Below are 13208 nucleotides of genomic sequence, written 5' to 3'. Positions count from 1 at the left end.
TTGACAGACATCTGAGGCCATGAGCATGGTTCTCACCTGCCATCTGGGTTATTTTCACCTGACAATTACTTGATACCACCTGCTGCTTCTTTCTCTGTCACCCATGGTGTCCTCCACAGTATAGAGTTTTTCAGTTTTATCTGAGCATTTCCCTTTCTCCCCTGCAGAATTCAGTTTAAAGTCCTCTTGGTCAGGTCAGGAAGTCTCCTGCCAAATCCATTCTTCCCACTTCTCAGGAGAAGCAGTCCAGGCTCACTGTTCTTGTGTCAAAAGCCATGGTTCCTGAAACAGAATGCATCCTTTTGAGGCTTAACCACCTAGTTAGGTAGTCTCTGTGACTTTTACATATACACCGAATCTAGAGTTGGAACTGAGCTTTGACATTATCTTGCCTATTACTTTCATTTTACAGTTGAGAAAACTGAGAACTAGAAAAGTGAATGTTTTTTGTCCACAGTCACAAAGGTACAGCCAGTGTGTTATTGTGGAGAACAAATTTGACCAGGAAATCTGGCTTTGAATCCCACTTAAGAAACCCACTAACTGTATGGCTCTGGGTAAGTCACTTAACTTTTCATAGTCTGTTTCCTTATGTAAAAAGAAGGTAATGATTACTGAATTACCTGTCTCACAGTGGAGGACAGGGAGGACAGGGACTCTTGCAAACCTTAAAGTAGTATATAAATGGGAGTTATTATTATTCTGATGCAAAACCTTAAATCATCTTTTCCTTTTTTTTTTTTGAAGCAGCTATGTGGTACAGTAGATAGAGTGCTAGACAGAGATTCAGGAAGATCTGAGTTCAATTCTTACCTCACATACTGACTAGTAGTGTGTTGACCCTAGCCAAGTCACTTAAGCTCAGTTTCCTCATATGTAGCATGAGAAAAATAATGGCATCTACCTCTGAGGGCTGTTTGCTTTATTTGTTTTTTGTTTCTTTGTTTGTTTGGTGAGGCAATTGGGGTTAAGTGACTTGCCCAGGGTCACACAGCTAGTAAGTGTTAAGTGTCTGATGCCAGATTTGAACTCAGGTCCTCCTGACTCCAGGGCTGGTACTCTATCCCCTGAGCCACCTAGCTGCCCCTGTTTGCTTTATTTATAAAGTGATTTGCAAACCTTAAAGTATTCTATAAATGCTAGCCATTATTATTGTTGTTGTTGTTGTTGTTATTATCCCAAAGTTACGACCTTCACTTGGAAGAAGAGATTGAAAATATCACCTGTGCCCCACTGAATCCTTTAGTTTCACACCCCAAGGTTCATAGTCTCTAGAGATGCCATCAAGATTCCTTCTGACAGTATCTTTATAACCAAGGAAGAAGGACAGTTGATCTGGTGGGTAGAAAAGCAATAGCTGCTTATGAAGACACCAGACTCTGTCCCTTTCTGAAGCTACCTGTAGGTGGGAAATACTAGTAGAGAGAGGAGAGGACAGTATTTTCAGGGTTTTAAAAAGTTTTGCTTAATGGTGGTGGGGTGAGGATGGGTAAAGAGAGGAACAGATTAATAAAAATGCTTGTTAATTGAAAAAATTAAAATTAAAATAAAAAGAGATTATGAACCATTGGGTTGGTGTTTAGGTCTGCTCATCATTTTGAAGTTGAAGGACTGTGTGTGTTGGAAGGATAGAGTAAAAAAGAGCCAGGTAAGACTTTTTTTTGCGGGACAATGGGGGTTAAGTGACTTGCAAGTGTCTGAGGCTGGATTTGAACTCAGATCCTCCTGAATTCAGGGCTGGTGCTTTATCCACTGTGCCACCTAGCTGCCCCAATAAGACTTCTCAATGACCAAGCAGTGCTGCTCTATGGGCCAGGTATTTATGGGTGACTTCCTGTTTTTCTTTGTTTCCCGTGCTCTGGTGGAACTTTTGTTCCCTGTGTTATGCTGTAAATCAGATGAGGTCTTGGGCTATATGGTGTAGTGGAAAGGGAACTGCGTTTTAATCCAGAAGACCTGTGTTCAAATTCTGGCACTGTTACTACCTGGGTGATCTTAGGTAAGTTATTTTCCCTCTCAGGAGGACAATTCCCTCACTTAGAAAATGAATGGGTTTGATTTTATGGTACAGTGAAAAGAGAAATGCATTTTTTTTTTAGCTTTTTGAAAGGGTATTTACTAAAGTGTAGCAAGAACAGTTGATACAAAATACTCCCCACCAAAATGTCTGGGATACATTCTCCCCTTAGACACAAAAAGTCTCTATGGAAAGCAGGCCTAGAGAGAAATGGATGTTGAGACAAAAGACACAGGTTCAAATCTCATCTCTGTCATTGTACAACCTTGAACGAATCACTTAGGTGTCTGAGCCTCAATTTCCTTGCTTGTAAGATGAAGAGGTTGGACTAGATAGCCTCCAGAGACCATGCCAGTTCTAAGTCTATGAGCCTATGAGATCTAAGGGACTGCTAGGTGGCACAGTACATACAGTCCAGGGCCTGGAGTCAAGAAGGCTCATCTTGCTGAATTCAAATCTGGCCTTAGACACTTACTAGCTGTGTGACCCTGGGCAAGTCACTTAACCCTGTTTGCCACAGTTTCCTCATCTGTAAAATGAGTTTGAGAAGGAAATGACAAACCACTCCAGTATCTCTGCCAAAAAAACCCCAAATGGGATCATGAAGAGTTGGACATGATTGAAACAACTGAACAACAGCAACAAATGAGATCTATGGTCCCTTTCTGCTCTAAATCCTATGATTTCTTTGAGAAAACCTAAGGGCTGGGAAGTGAGAATGATAACTCTGTGTCACAAGGTCCTTGACAGTACCTTTCAAGATTTTCCCTGTTCCTTTGGGTGTACCTGTGTCAGAGGTCAGAGAATCCTAGCAGCCAGATGTGAAGGGTTCCTGACAAACTGTATGGTTTGTTGCCACATGAATCAGTAGAAAGGAAGAATGATAATTCAGAGGTTTGATGAATCTTGGCAAATTCTCTATCACATCTTGGATCCATGATCCAGAGCAACAATATTTTTGGGTACTGAAAGAATCACTACATGCAATAGCTAAGTCATAATGTCAATGATCTTTGAAAGGTTGTGTAGAACAGAAGAGACATATTGCAGTATTGGGATGAAGACATAGGGCCAGTTGTTTGTTTTTTTTTTTTAAGTTGGGTGGGGTTGGGAGAGAATTGAGTTTGCAAAGTATAGTCTAGGTGTCTTGACTTCAACTCCTGGAAAAACTACAGACCATATTATTAAAGGGTTGGTTAGTGTACAGCTACAAAAGGAATAGGTGATCAGAGTTAGGATGGTTTCATCAAGACTATCTTTATTTCCTTTTTTTTAGACAGGAATACTAAACTATGGCTTCTTAAATTTTTTCCACTTGCAACTCCTTTTCACCTGAGAAATTTTTATGTGACCCTAGGCATGTAGGTCTATAAAATAGGTATACATAATCTTTTACTATTGCCAATTTTTTCATAACCCTCACATTCAGTTATACATCCCCATATGAGGTTGTGACCCACAATTTAAGAAACTAGATATTACACTGGTAGGTTAGAGGCAAGGGTGTACTGGTAAATGTTTAACAACTCTCTCTCTCTCTCTCTCTCTCTCTCTCAAAAAAAATGTGTGTATGACTTACTTTTAAATTTAATTTGAATTATTAACATTTTCCCTATCACTTAAGTCTAGACAGTCAACAAAACAAATCAAGCCCTGATTTATAGCCTTGGCCAACTTCTGAGGTGTAAATGCTTGCACTGAAAATCTAACATTCGGTTTTCCTGGTGTAAGCTGATGTGAGCTAGCTCCAGAAAATTCTGGTTCTGGGGATGTAAAAGATGTAAATTGGCCTAAATTTTAGCAAAGCATTTAATAAAATCTCATGTTGAATGGGTAGATCCAAAGCACAGTCATTAATGGTTAGATGACAACTGGAATGAAGTCTCCAGGGAAGAGTATAGGGATTGCTGCTTGTTCTAGTGCTGTTAAACATATTGTCATTGATTTCAGTAAGGGAATAGAAGACATGTTAATCAAATTTGTAGTTGATAGAAAAGATTGGAAGAATGGTTAACATAGTAGATAAGTGAGTCAAGATTCAACAAGTTCTTGATAGGTTAGGGCATTGGAAAAAGTCAAACAGGATGAAACTGAATAGCGACAAATGTAAAATCTTACAGTTGGGTATATGCTAGGTGGCACACTAGATAAAGCACTGGCCTTGGATTTAGGAGGACCTGAGTTCAAATCCAGACTCAGACACTTGATATTTACTAGCTGTGTGATCCTGGGCAAGTCACTTAACCCTCATTGCCCTGCAAAAAAATAAAATAAAAAACAAGTATAAAGGGAGGTGTGGCCAGACAGCTGTTTACCTGAAAAAGATAAAGGACTTTCAGGAATTCTAATAATTATTAACATTTATATAGAGCTATAAGGCTTGCAAAGTGCTTTATATATGCTATCTCATTTGGTCTTCATAACAACCCTGTAAGATGGGTGCTATTTTTAGCCTCATTTTACAGATGAGGAAACTGAGGCTGAGTGAGGGAAGGGAAGGGATAGGAATAAGCATTTATTAAATACATGCCAGGTACTGTGCTAAGCTCTTTATAAATATTGTATCATTTGATTCTTTTAGGTTGAAATGAGTCTATGTGATGGCAATCCTTAAAAGAATAGTTTCCTATAAAGAGAAAAATAGGAGCTCCTAGAATATAAGCATGCATATAGGTAATATTTGGAACTATAAAGAAAACACAGTTACATCATATTTTTGTATAGTCAAGACTACTTAATTATCTCATACCATCTAAAATGAAGCATTCCAAACAACAAAAGTTGTATACAACATCACTTGTAGCATGAAGAATAGTAGGGGCTTGTATAGAATATGAACTACAACATGCAGAATAATGGGAGCTTGTCCATTACCTGCAGAATAGCAAGAACTTGTACACAATACCTTTCCAAAATGTATTTAATTCTCCCAAAATTGTTTCCAGTGTGTTTCCATAAATATATGACCACTATTAACACTTTATTAGGGTTTTCTCACATTTCTCACAACAGCCCTTTAAGACAGGTACTACTATTATATTCCTTTTTTTTTTTGTGGGGCAATGGGGGTTAAGTGACTTGCTCAGGATCACACAGCTAGTAAACATCAAGTGTCTGAGGCCAGATTTGACCTCACGTCCTCCTGAATCCAGAGCCAGTGCTTTATCCACTGCGCCACCTAGCTGCCACCTTATATTCCTTTTATAGATGAATGTACTGAAGCTTAGAGAGATCATGTGACTGGCTCAGAACACATAGTAAGTGTCTAAGGCAATATTAAAATTCAGGCCTTTCTGACTTCAAGTCTAAACTTCTCTCTATTAAAGGCAGGTAGGTAGTACAGTGGCTAGAATGCTGGGCCTGGAGTCAGGAAAACCTGAGTTCAAGTCCATCCTCAGACACATATTAGACATATGACACTGGGAAAATAATTTAACCCTTGCCTGTCTCAGTTTCTTCATCTGTAAAATGGAGATAATAATGGTACCTACCTCCCAGGGTTGTTGTCAGGGTCAAATGAGATAAGTGTAGCACATTGCAAATTTTAAAGCTCTATAAAACACTATCTATTATTGTGTTCAATTCTGGATACAATGCTTTAGGAAGGACCATGATAAATTGGAGAGCAACTAGAGAAGGTCAACCTGAATGACAGAGGGCCTTTAGCTGATGTCATATGAGGAATGTTTGAAGCACCTGGGATTTTTAGCCTGGAAGAATGAATGGCAACATGAGTCTTCAAGTATTTAAAAGATTGTCACTTTGAAGAGGGATCATACTTGCTCTTTGTGTTCCAAGAGGGAAGTGCTTAGGAGTGATGGGTGCAAGGTTCAATGAGGCAGATTTATATTTGATATAAGGAAAAACTTAACTGACAATTGGAGCCAAATGAAAGTGAATTGGACTGCCTCAGGAAGTGTAGAGTCTTTCCAACAGAAGTTAGATGGCAATTTGTTGTTTGTCATAGATGGGATTTTGGATGGCTTCAGGATTCCTTCCAATTCTGAAATTCTGTGATTTTCTAAAGACAACAATTATCATGCCAGATATCAACCAGGAAGAGTCTTTTAAAGATAAGGGTATGATTTTGGCATCAATCGATAACATTTTTTTTTTTACCAAATACTTTGTCTGTACCCAGAATCATATCAGATTTTATAAGAGATACAAAATAATTTTATGATCTGGTCCATGCTTTTGAGGAATTTAAAGTTTACCTGGAAACATCAGTATGGGTTATAGTTGTCAGGGAAGGCTTTATGGAAGAGATGAGTCTTGACTTGGGCCTTGAAAGATGATCAAGAAGCAGATAAGCAGAAAAGAGGGAAAGGGAGGGGGAGAAGGCTAAGAAAATGAGCCAGGCTAGGCAAAGACGAGTGGTCGTATATGAAGGACCAACATGAATGGAGTTAAAAATGAGGTCAGAGAGGAAGTTTGGGACCAGATTATTGATTGCTTTGAAATCTAAGCACAGGAGTTTGTACTTGATGTAGGAGGCAAGAGTTGGCCACTGTATAGACATTTAAGCCAGGGGGAATCATGGAAATTAGCCACAGACAAAGACTGACTCTGGCACTTGCCAGGCAGAACTGCCCATGGGGGCAATAAACCTATGTTATAAGGAAAAATGCCAAGTCTTGGCCAATCAGTGCCCTGACCAATTGCCACAGATGAGGATAATCCCAGCTTGTGTCCTTAGCCAAGGTGGGTAAAGGGGGTTTAGGAAAACATAAATGGATTGGGGTGGAGGGGGAAAGAGGCTGTCACCAGAAGGCACTAATCTAAGGTGACATCCTCCTATCTGCAGACCTGCAGGGGACTCCTGAGTATATTCAAACATGGTAATTTATTATTATTTATTTACAAGAGACAGATTGTCTTTTGACCTTTCTATTCCTACTGGACTCGTTCCTGAGCTGTTGTTCTAATAGCTTCTAGCACAAAAGGAGAATGCAAAATGCTTAGTGTTTGCAACTCAATGTCTCCTGGTCAGATTTTGATGGATAAAGGGATGCAAATAAGCCCCAAGACTCTTGTTAAGCAATGCTCCCCTTGATCAGACTATTCAGAAACCAGGTATCTGTATGACTATGTTTTTAACTCTTTAACCTCCCTCTCTGCTTATTTAACCCTCCAGAGTTACAATGAAGCTGGGCTGGCTGAGAAGGTTATGGTTCACACATAGGGCCCATTACTCAAATGACCAGGCTAAAACCCCCTAAACATATCCCTCTAAACTGTCAGGGATAATAATAATAATAATAACAATAACAATGATAATAATAATAACTAGCACTTATAAGTTTACCGAGCACTTTGCAAATTTTATGACTTTTTATCCTCAAACAACCCTGGAAGGGAGGTGGTATTATTATTCCCATTTTACAGATAAGAAAATTAAGACATACTGAGAACTTAGAGTTGAAGGGGTTCATCCAAATAAGGATAATAATGATGGTGATAACTTGCGTATTTCTAAAGCACTTGACAGTGACAAAATATTTCCAGATACATTATCTAATTTATCTCACAATGATTCTGTCAGGGTAGTACTACAAATGTTACCCCAATTTTATCCATACAGAAATTAAGGCTCAGGGGGGTGATATGCCTTGCTCAAAATGACATAATAAATTAGGGTCAGGACCAGAACTAGAACCCAGGTGTTCAAACTCTAAGTCCAGGGTGCTTTTGGATCATGTGATTTTTTTTTTTTTTTGGTGAGGCAATTAGGGTTAAGTGACTTGCCTAGGGTCACACAGCTAGTGTTAGGTGTCTGAGGCCAGAATTGAACTCAGGTCCTCCTGACTCTAGGGCCAGTACTCTATCCACTGTGCCACCTAGCTGCCCCTGGATCATGTGATTTTAAACTGGGAGGGACCCTAGAGATCATACATTCTAATCTGCTCATTTTTCAAGAGGAGGCTCAAAGTTGTGCTCAAGGTCACACAGCTGATAAGTGGAATAGGTCTAGACCAAACCCCTATATTCTAATGATCACTTTTTCTAGGTTCTTTGATCTCTTCCATCTGTAACATCCTATACTGGGGGGGGGTCCCTTCCAGTTGTGATATTCAAAGCCCCATGTTTTAAGGTACCTTCCAGCTGTGACATTTTGTGTTCTGTGACTTTGGAAGGTGGACTGCTGGTTATTATCTTCAATGGCATGGTTTTCTCTGAGAATCTGCAGGTGGCTTCACCAAGAGGCAAGGAACAAGGAAGAGTAAAAACAAATGGACATTTGGAAGAAGAGTTCTGGTCCCAGATTTTGTTTGTTCATCGTTGCTAGGCATTGGGCATATGGATCTGGATTAGCTTTTTCAGGGGAGCAATAAAAACCTTGGAAAATAAATCTCTAGATTTTAGCTTTCTGATGAAGAGAGATGAGACCCAGAGTGATTTACTGCAATAACTTCATGGATCAATGTCAGACAAATCTCCCTTTTACATTAGGATCAACAATCTGGGTGCTGTTGTTATGAATGTGAGCCACACACAAGCAAAATTTAGAAAATCGGAGACCTTCTTTGTGGGAAAAAATGAAAAAACATCTCTGAGGGGCCTTGTCCCCATTTTAAAATCTAAATATTATTCCATTGGTTTATTTAGATCCTTAGTCTCTGCCAAAGACACAGAGAAACCTCTACATAAAGCTGGTAGGGGCCAGGAATAGCATCCATTGTACAGAGGAACAAAATTATATCAGCCAAACTTTGTCTCAGCAGACCTTCTTTCAACTCTTTCCTACCTCCTTTTTTTTTTTTTAAAGCATTCCTTCCCCCATCCACTACTCTATCCTACCTGGCTGACCACTTCTCAGACTCCTTTGCTGGATCTTTGATCACGTCATGCCTACTAAAGATAAATGTCCCACAGGACTCTGTCCTGGACCCTCTATACTATTTCACTTAGTAATATCTACTCCCATGGTTTCAAATATGATCTTTATACTAATGATTCTCAGATCTACTTACCCAGCCCCAATTTCTTTCTTGTTTTTTTAGTCTTCTATCTCCAACAATCTGTTGAAATCATGAATTGTATGTCCAGTAGATATCTTTAACACATATCCAAAATTGAACCCATTAACTTTATCCCCAAATCCTCCCAACCTCCACACTTCCCTGTTACTGTCAAGGAAACCCTCATCCTCCTAGTCACCTATGTTCAAAATCTAGGTGTCTTCAACTCCTTATACTCTCACCCTCCCATATTTAGTTGCTACATCCTGTCAATTTTATTTTCATAACATCTCTCACATACACCCTCTTCTCTCTTCTGATATCACCACCACTCTCCTACAGGCTTTTATCATCTCATACCTGGACTACTGAAATAGCCTGATGGTCTCTCCCCACTTCAGTCCATCCTTCTCTCAGTTGTCAAATTGATCTTCCTAAATCTCTGACCATGTCACTTCCTCCCTTCAATAAACTCAACTGCTCACTCTCACCTCCAGGATCAAATATAAAATCCTCTGTTTGGCGTTTAAAACCCTTCATAATCTGGCCCCTTCCTATCTTCCCACCTTCTTATATTCTCCCTTCCCCATATATACTCTGGGATGCAGTGATACTGGCTTCTATCTCCAGAACCTGAGCATTTTGGCTGTTTCCCTCTCCTGGGAATGCATTCATTTATAATTAGTCTTCATCATTAGAATGTGAGCGCTGTGAAGGCAGAGATTGTTTTTGCCTTTCTGTGTATCCGCAGTGCTTGGTATGGTACTTGGCACACAGTAAGAGCTTAATAATTACTTATTGACTTGACTTCATCATGTGGAAGTAACCAGTCTTTGGTTCATTATCCTTTGTGGGAGGGATCATAAAAATATCAATTAGTCTTTGCATTTAAAGAGGATGACTTAGAGCAACTTCTAAAAGAAATTCTTAGATTCTACTTGTCTTTTCTACTGATCCTTTAACTGCTATAAATTATATTTTGTCTTGACCCTGATCTTATCTAGATGCCTAGACTAGAAGAGAAAGAAAAGAGAAAAGAAAGAAAAGAAGAGCAGGTCAATACAACAGGTACTATTGCTATCTAAGCTGAATTTCTCAGCCTTTGTCATGGAGAACAGTGAAGGTGTTAATGGAAGACTTTCAGGGACTGGCCAAGGTCATTCAGCCAGTAATTAGATGAGCCAAGCTTTGAAACCTGATCTTTTGCCTCTACATTTGGTCCTGGAAGTGATAAAGAGCCATTGGAGTTTATTGAGTGGTTGTGGTGACATGGTTGAATCTGTACTTTAGGAAAATTCAACAACTTTGGTGGCTGAATGGTAGATGAATTGGATTGGGGAGAGAATCGAGGCAGGCAGACCCACCAGCAGTCTAGTGCAATAATCTAGGCACGTAGTGATGTGGGCCTGCACCAGAGTGGTGGCAGAGTCAGAGGAGTGAAAGGGGTGTATTCCAGAGATGTTGCATCAACAGGTGACATCAACAAGCCTTGGCTACAGATTAGAAGTGAGGAAGTGAAAGATAGTGAGGAGTCAAGGATGACATCTCACTTGTGAGTCTGAGGGACTGGGAGGGGGGTGTTGCCCTCCGCAGTAATTGGAAAGGTAGGAAGGGAGAAGCATTTCTATCACCATGTTCTCCTACTTGGATCACATTTTAGTAACATTTTTTGATTCTGTCCTCAGGAATATCTCTTCAAAAGTTTAGTACTTTTCTTTTTCTCTATCTTTCTGTCTGTCTGTGAATGCCTGTCTTTTTTGTGTTGGGAGCCCAAGCTTTCAGATTCTCTGTGCTAATGCAGATCAGCAAGTGTTTGGAATTTATAGTTTTAGAAGGTTGCCTGGAAGTCCTGAGTGACTGCCCACAGTCTCTTAGCTAGCATATGTTAGAAGAAGGATTCTAATTCAGTTCTTAAATCCAGACTCTAATGTTCTCTATTCACTGTCATGTAATTGTATCATTGAATATCTTCTACAAAACATTTTTAATAGACTTTCAGTGACTCCCTACTAATTACCTAATAAAGTTTAAACTCTTCAGGTTGGCGTTTAAAGACCTTCTCAATCTAGCTCCCAATTCCCTCTCACCCTCATCTCAACTCCTTATATCCTACACTACAGCTAGGACAGACTGCTTGTCATCCTGTAGATGTGTACCTTCCAAATCTTCAGATGCTCCCTCATTGTTATTTATTAATTTTTTTTTGCATGTGTGTGAGGCAACTGGGGTTAAGTGACTTGCCCAGGGTCACACAGCTAGTAAGTGTTAAGTGTCTGAGTCCGGATTTGAACTCAGGTCCTCTGGACTCCAGAGCTGGTGCTCTATCCACTGTGCCACCTAGCTGCCCCTCCCTCATTGTTATTTAAGTTACTTTTAAGAGATCCTCCCTGGACTTCAATTTCCTTATCTGTAAAATGAAGGGATTAGATTAGATGGCTTCAGATTTCCCTTCCCCATCTACATCAATCTGTAATTATGATACAGATGAGGAAACTGAGGCTTAAAGACAGGGGAAATGCATTGTTCAAGGCAGAAGTGGAACTAAACCCTTATTTTTTTATTTCAAATCTTGTACTTTTTCTACTATATGCCACTTCATTATTTTTCAGGTTTTCATAGAAAGTTGGAAAAAAAAGAAGGATATATATCTCGTTAAATTATTGAATAATAGAGTTCAGAGGAACACTAGAAAATAGCATGTTAGAAAACAAATAATAGTATATTAGTGCAGGAAGAAGCCTTAATATATAGAACATAAAATGTTGTGATCTAAGGGAACCTTAGCTCATAGACTTTTAGAGCTGGGAGGAATCACTGGGCTTTAACATTTAGAACATAGAATGTTAGAACTTAGAACATAGAGTGTCAGAGCTGGAAGGGCCCACAGAGCACAGCATGATTAGGTTGGAAGCAATCTTAGGGACCCTCCAGCTCGGTGGTTCTTGACCTGGGATCCATGGATAGATTTCAGGGGGCTATGAACTTTGATGGGAGGGCAATGAGGGTTAAGTGACTTGCCCAGGGTCACACAGCTAATAAGTGTCAAGTATCTGAAACCGGATTTGAACTCAGGTCCTCCTGATTTCAGGGCCAGTGCTTTATCCACTGCACCACCTAGCTGCCCCCTATTTTTACTAACTTCTTTTGTGTGTGTGTGTGTGTGTGTGTGTGTGTGTGTGTGTGTGTTTGGTGAGTCAGATGGGGTTAAGTGACTTGCACAGGGTCACACAGCTAGTAAGTGTCAAGTGTCTGAGGCTGGATTTAAACTCAGGTCCTCCTGAATCCAGGGCTGGTGCTCTATCCACTGCGCCACCTAGCTGCCCCCTATTTTTTACTAACTTCTAATGGGAATTTTAGCATTTCCTTAATGAATGTAAGCAACAAAACATTATTCTGAGCATGGGTCCTTAGGTTTTACCAGACTGGTCTGTGGTCCATGATCCTTGCTCTAGTCTAGATGCCTCATTTTGCAGGAGGAGAAAAATGACACCCAGAGAGTTGAAATGATTTAGCCAAAGTCACACAACAAGTCTCTGGCAAAGCTGGAGCCAGAGCTTGGGTCTCCTGACTCTCAGGCTAGTTCAGTTTCTACCATACCCTATTAGCAGAGATCCATGGAGCAGATGCACTTTCCCCTGTCCCAGGGGGTAAAAGAGACACTGTTGATGCCTGTTCTCTTTCTGTCAAGAAGGCCTTAGGATTTGGTAACTTCTGGAAGGCAGTCACACCTGCTGGATGTTTGACATGCCAGCGGGTGGTTTTCCTCTCAGTCAGAGGATACATAATTGAATTCCCACACTCAGCTATAACTGGTTATCCTGTCAAGGAGCTGGCGTGTAAAATGATGTACAATTGCCTCAATTACAAGAATGGGGGTGTTTAGACAATTCTCCCTCTTCTGTTTTCCACACAGACTCTGTATCTGGGTTAAAAGCTGTCAGAATCCCAATTCTGACAAATCCTAGGCTCTCCATTGTGGTGGGACTGGCTATGGGCAGGACCAGGCACTTCCACCAATGGCTTCTGTTAACTTTGAGGTTGATGTGTGCTTTGAAGAGTGGGGCACCAACATTTTGTCCACACTAGTTTGGTGGGTGGGGACATTTAATTAAAGGCTTATTTTGAATGAGAAGGGTGGAAGTACTATCTTGTTTTCCCTTTTCTCATCCTCCAAAAATGTATTCACTGGCTGCCTCTATGTCATTTCTGTCCTGGCTCTTTGGCTCTTT

Source organism: Dromiciops gliroides, chromosome 1 (genome assembly GCF_019393635.1).
Source record: "Dromiciops gliroides isolate mDroGli1 chromosome 1, mDroGli1.pri, whole genome shotgun sequence".
Taxonomy (NCBI): Eukaryota; Metazoa; Chordata; class Mammalia; order Microbiotheria; family Microbiotheriidae; genus Dromiciops; species Dromiciops gliroides.
The sequence above is the reverse complement of the archived record's forward strand: the minus strand, read 5'-3'. Positions refer to the sequence as shown.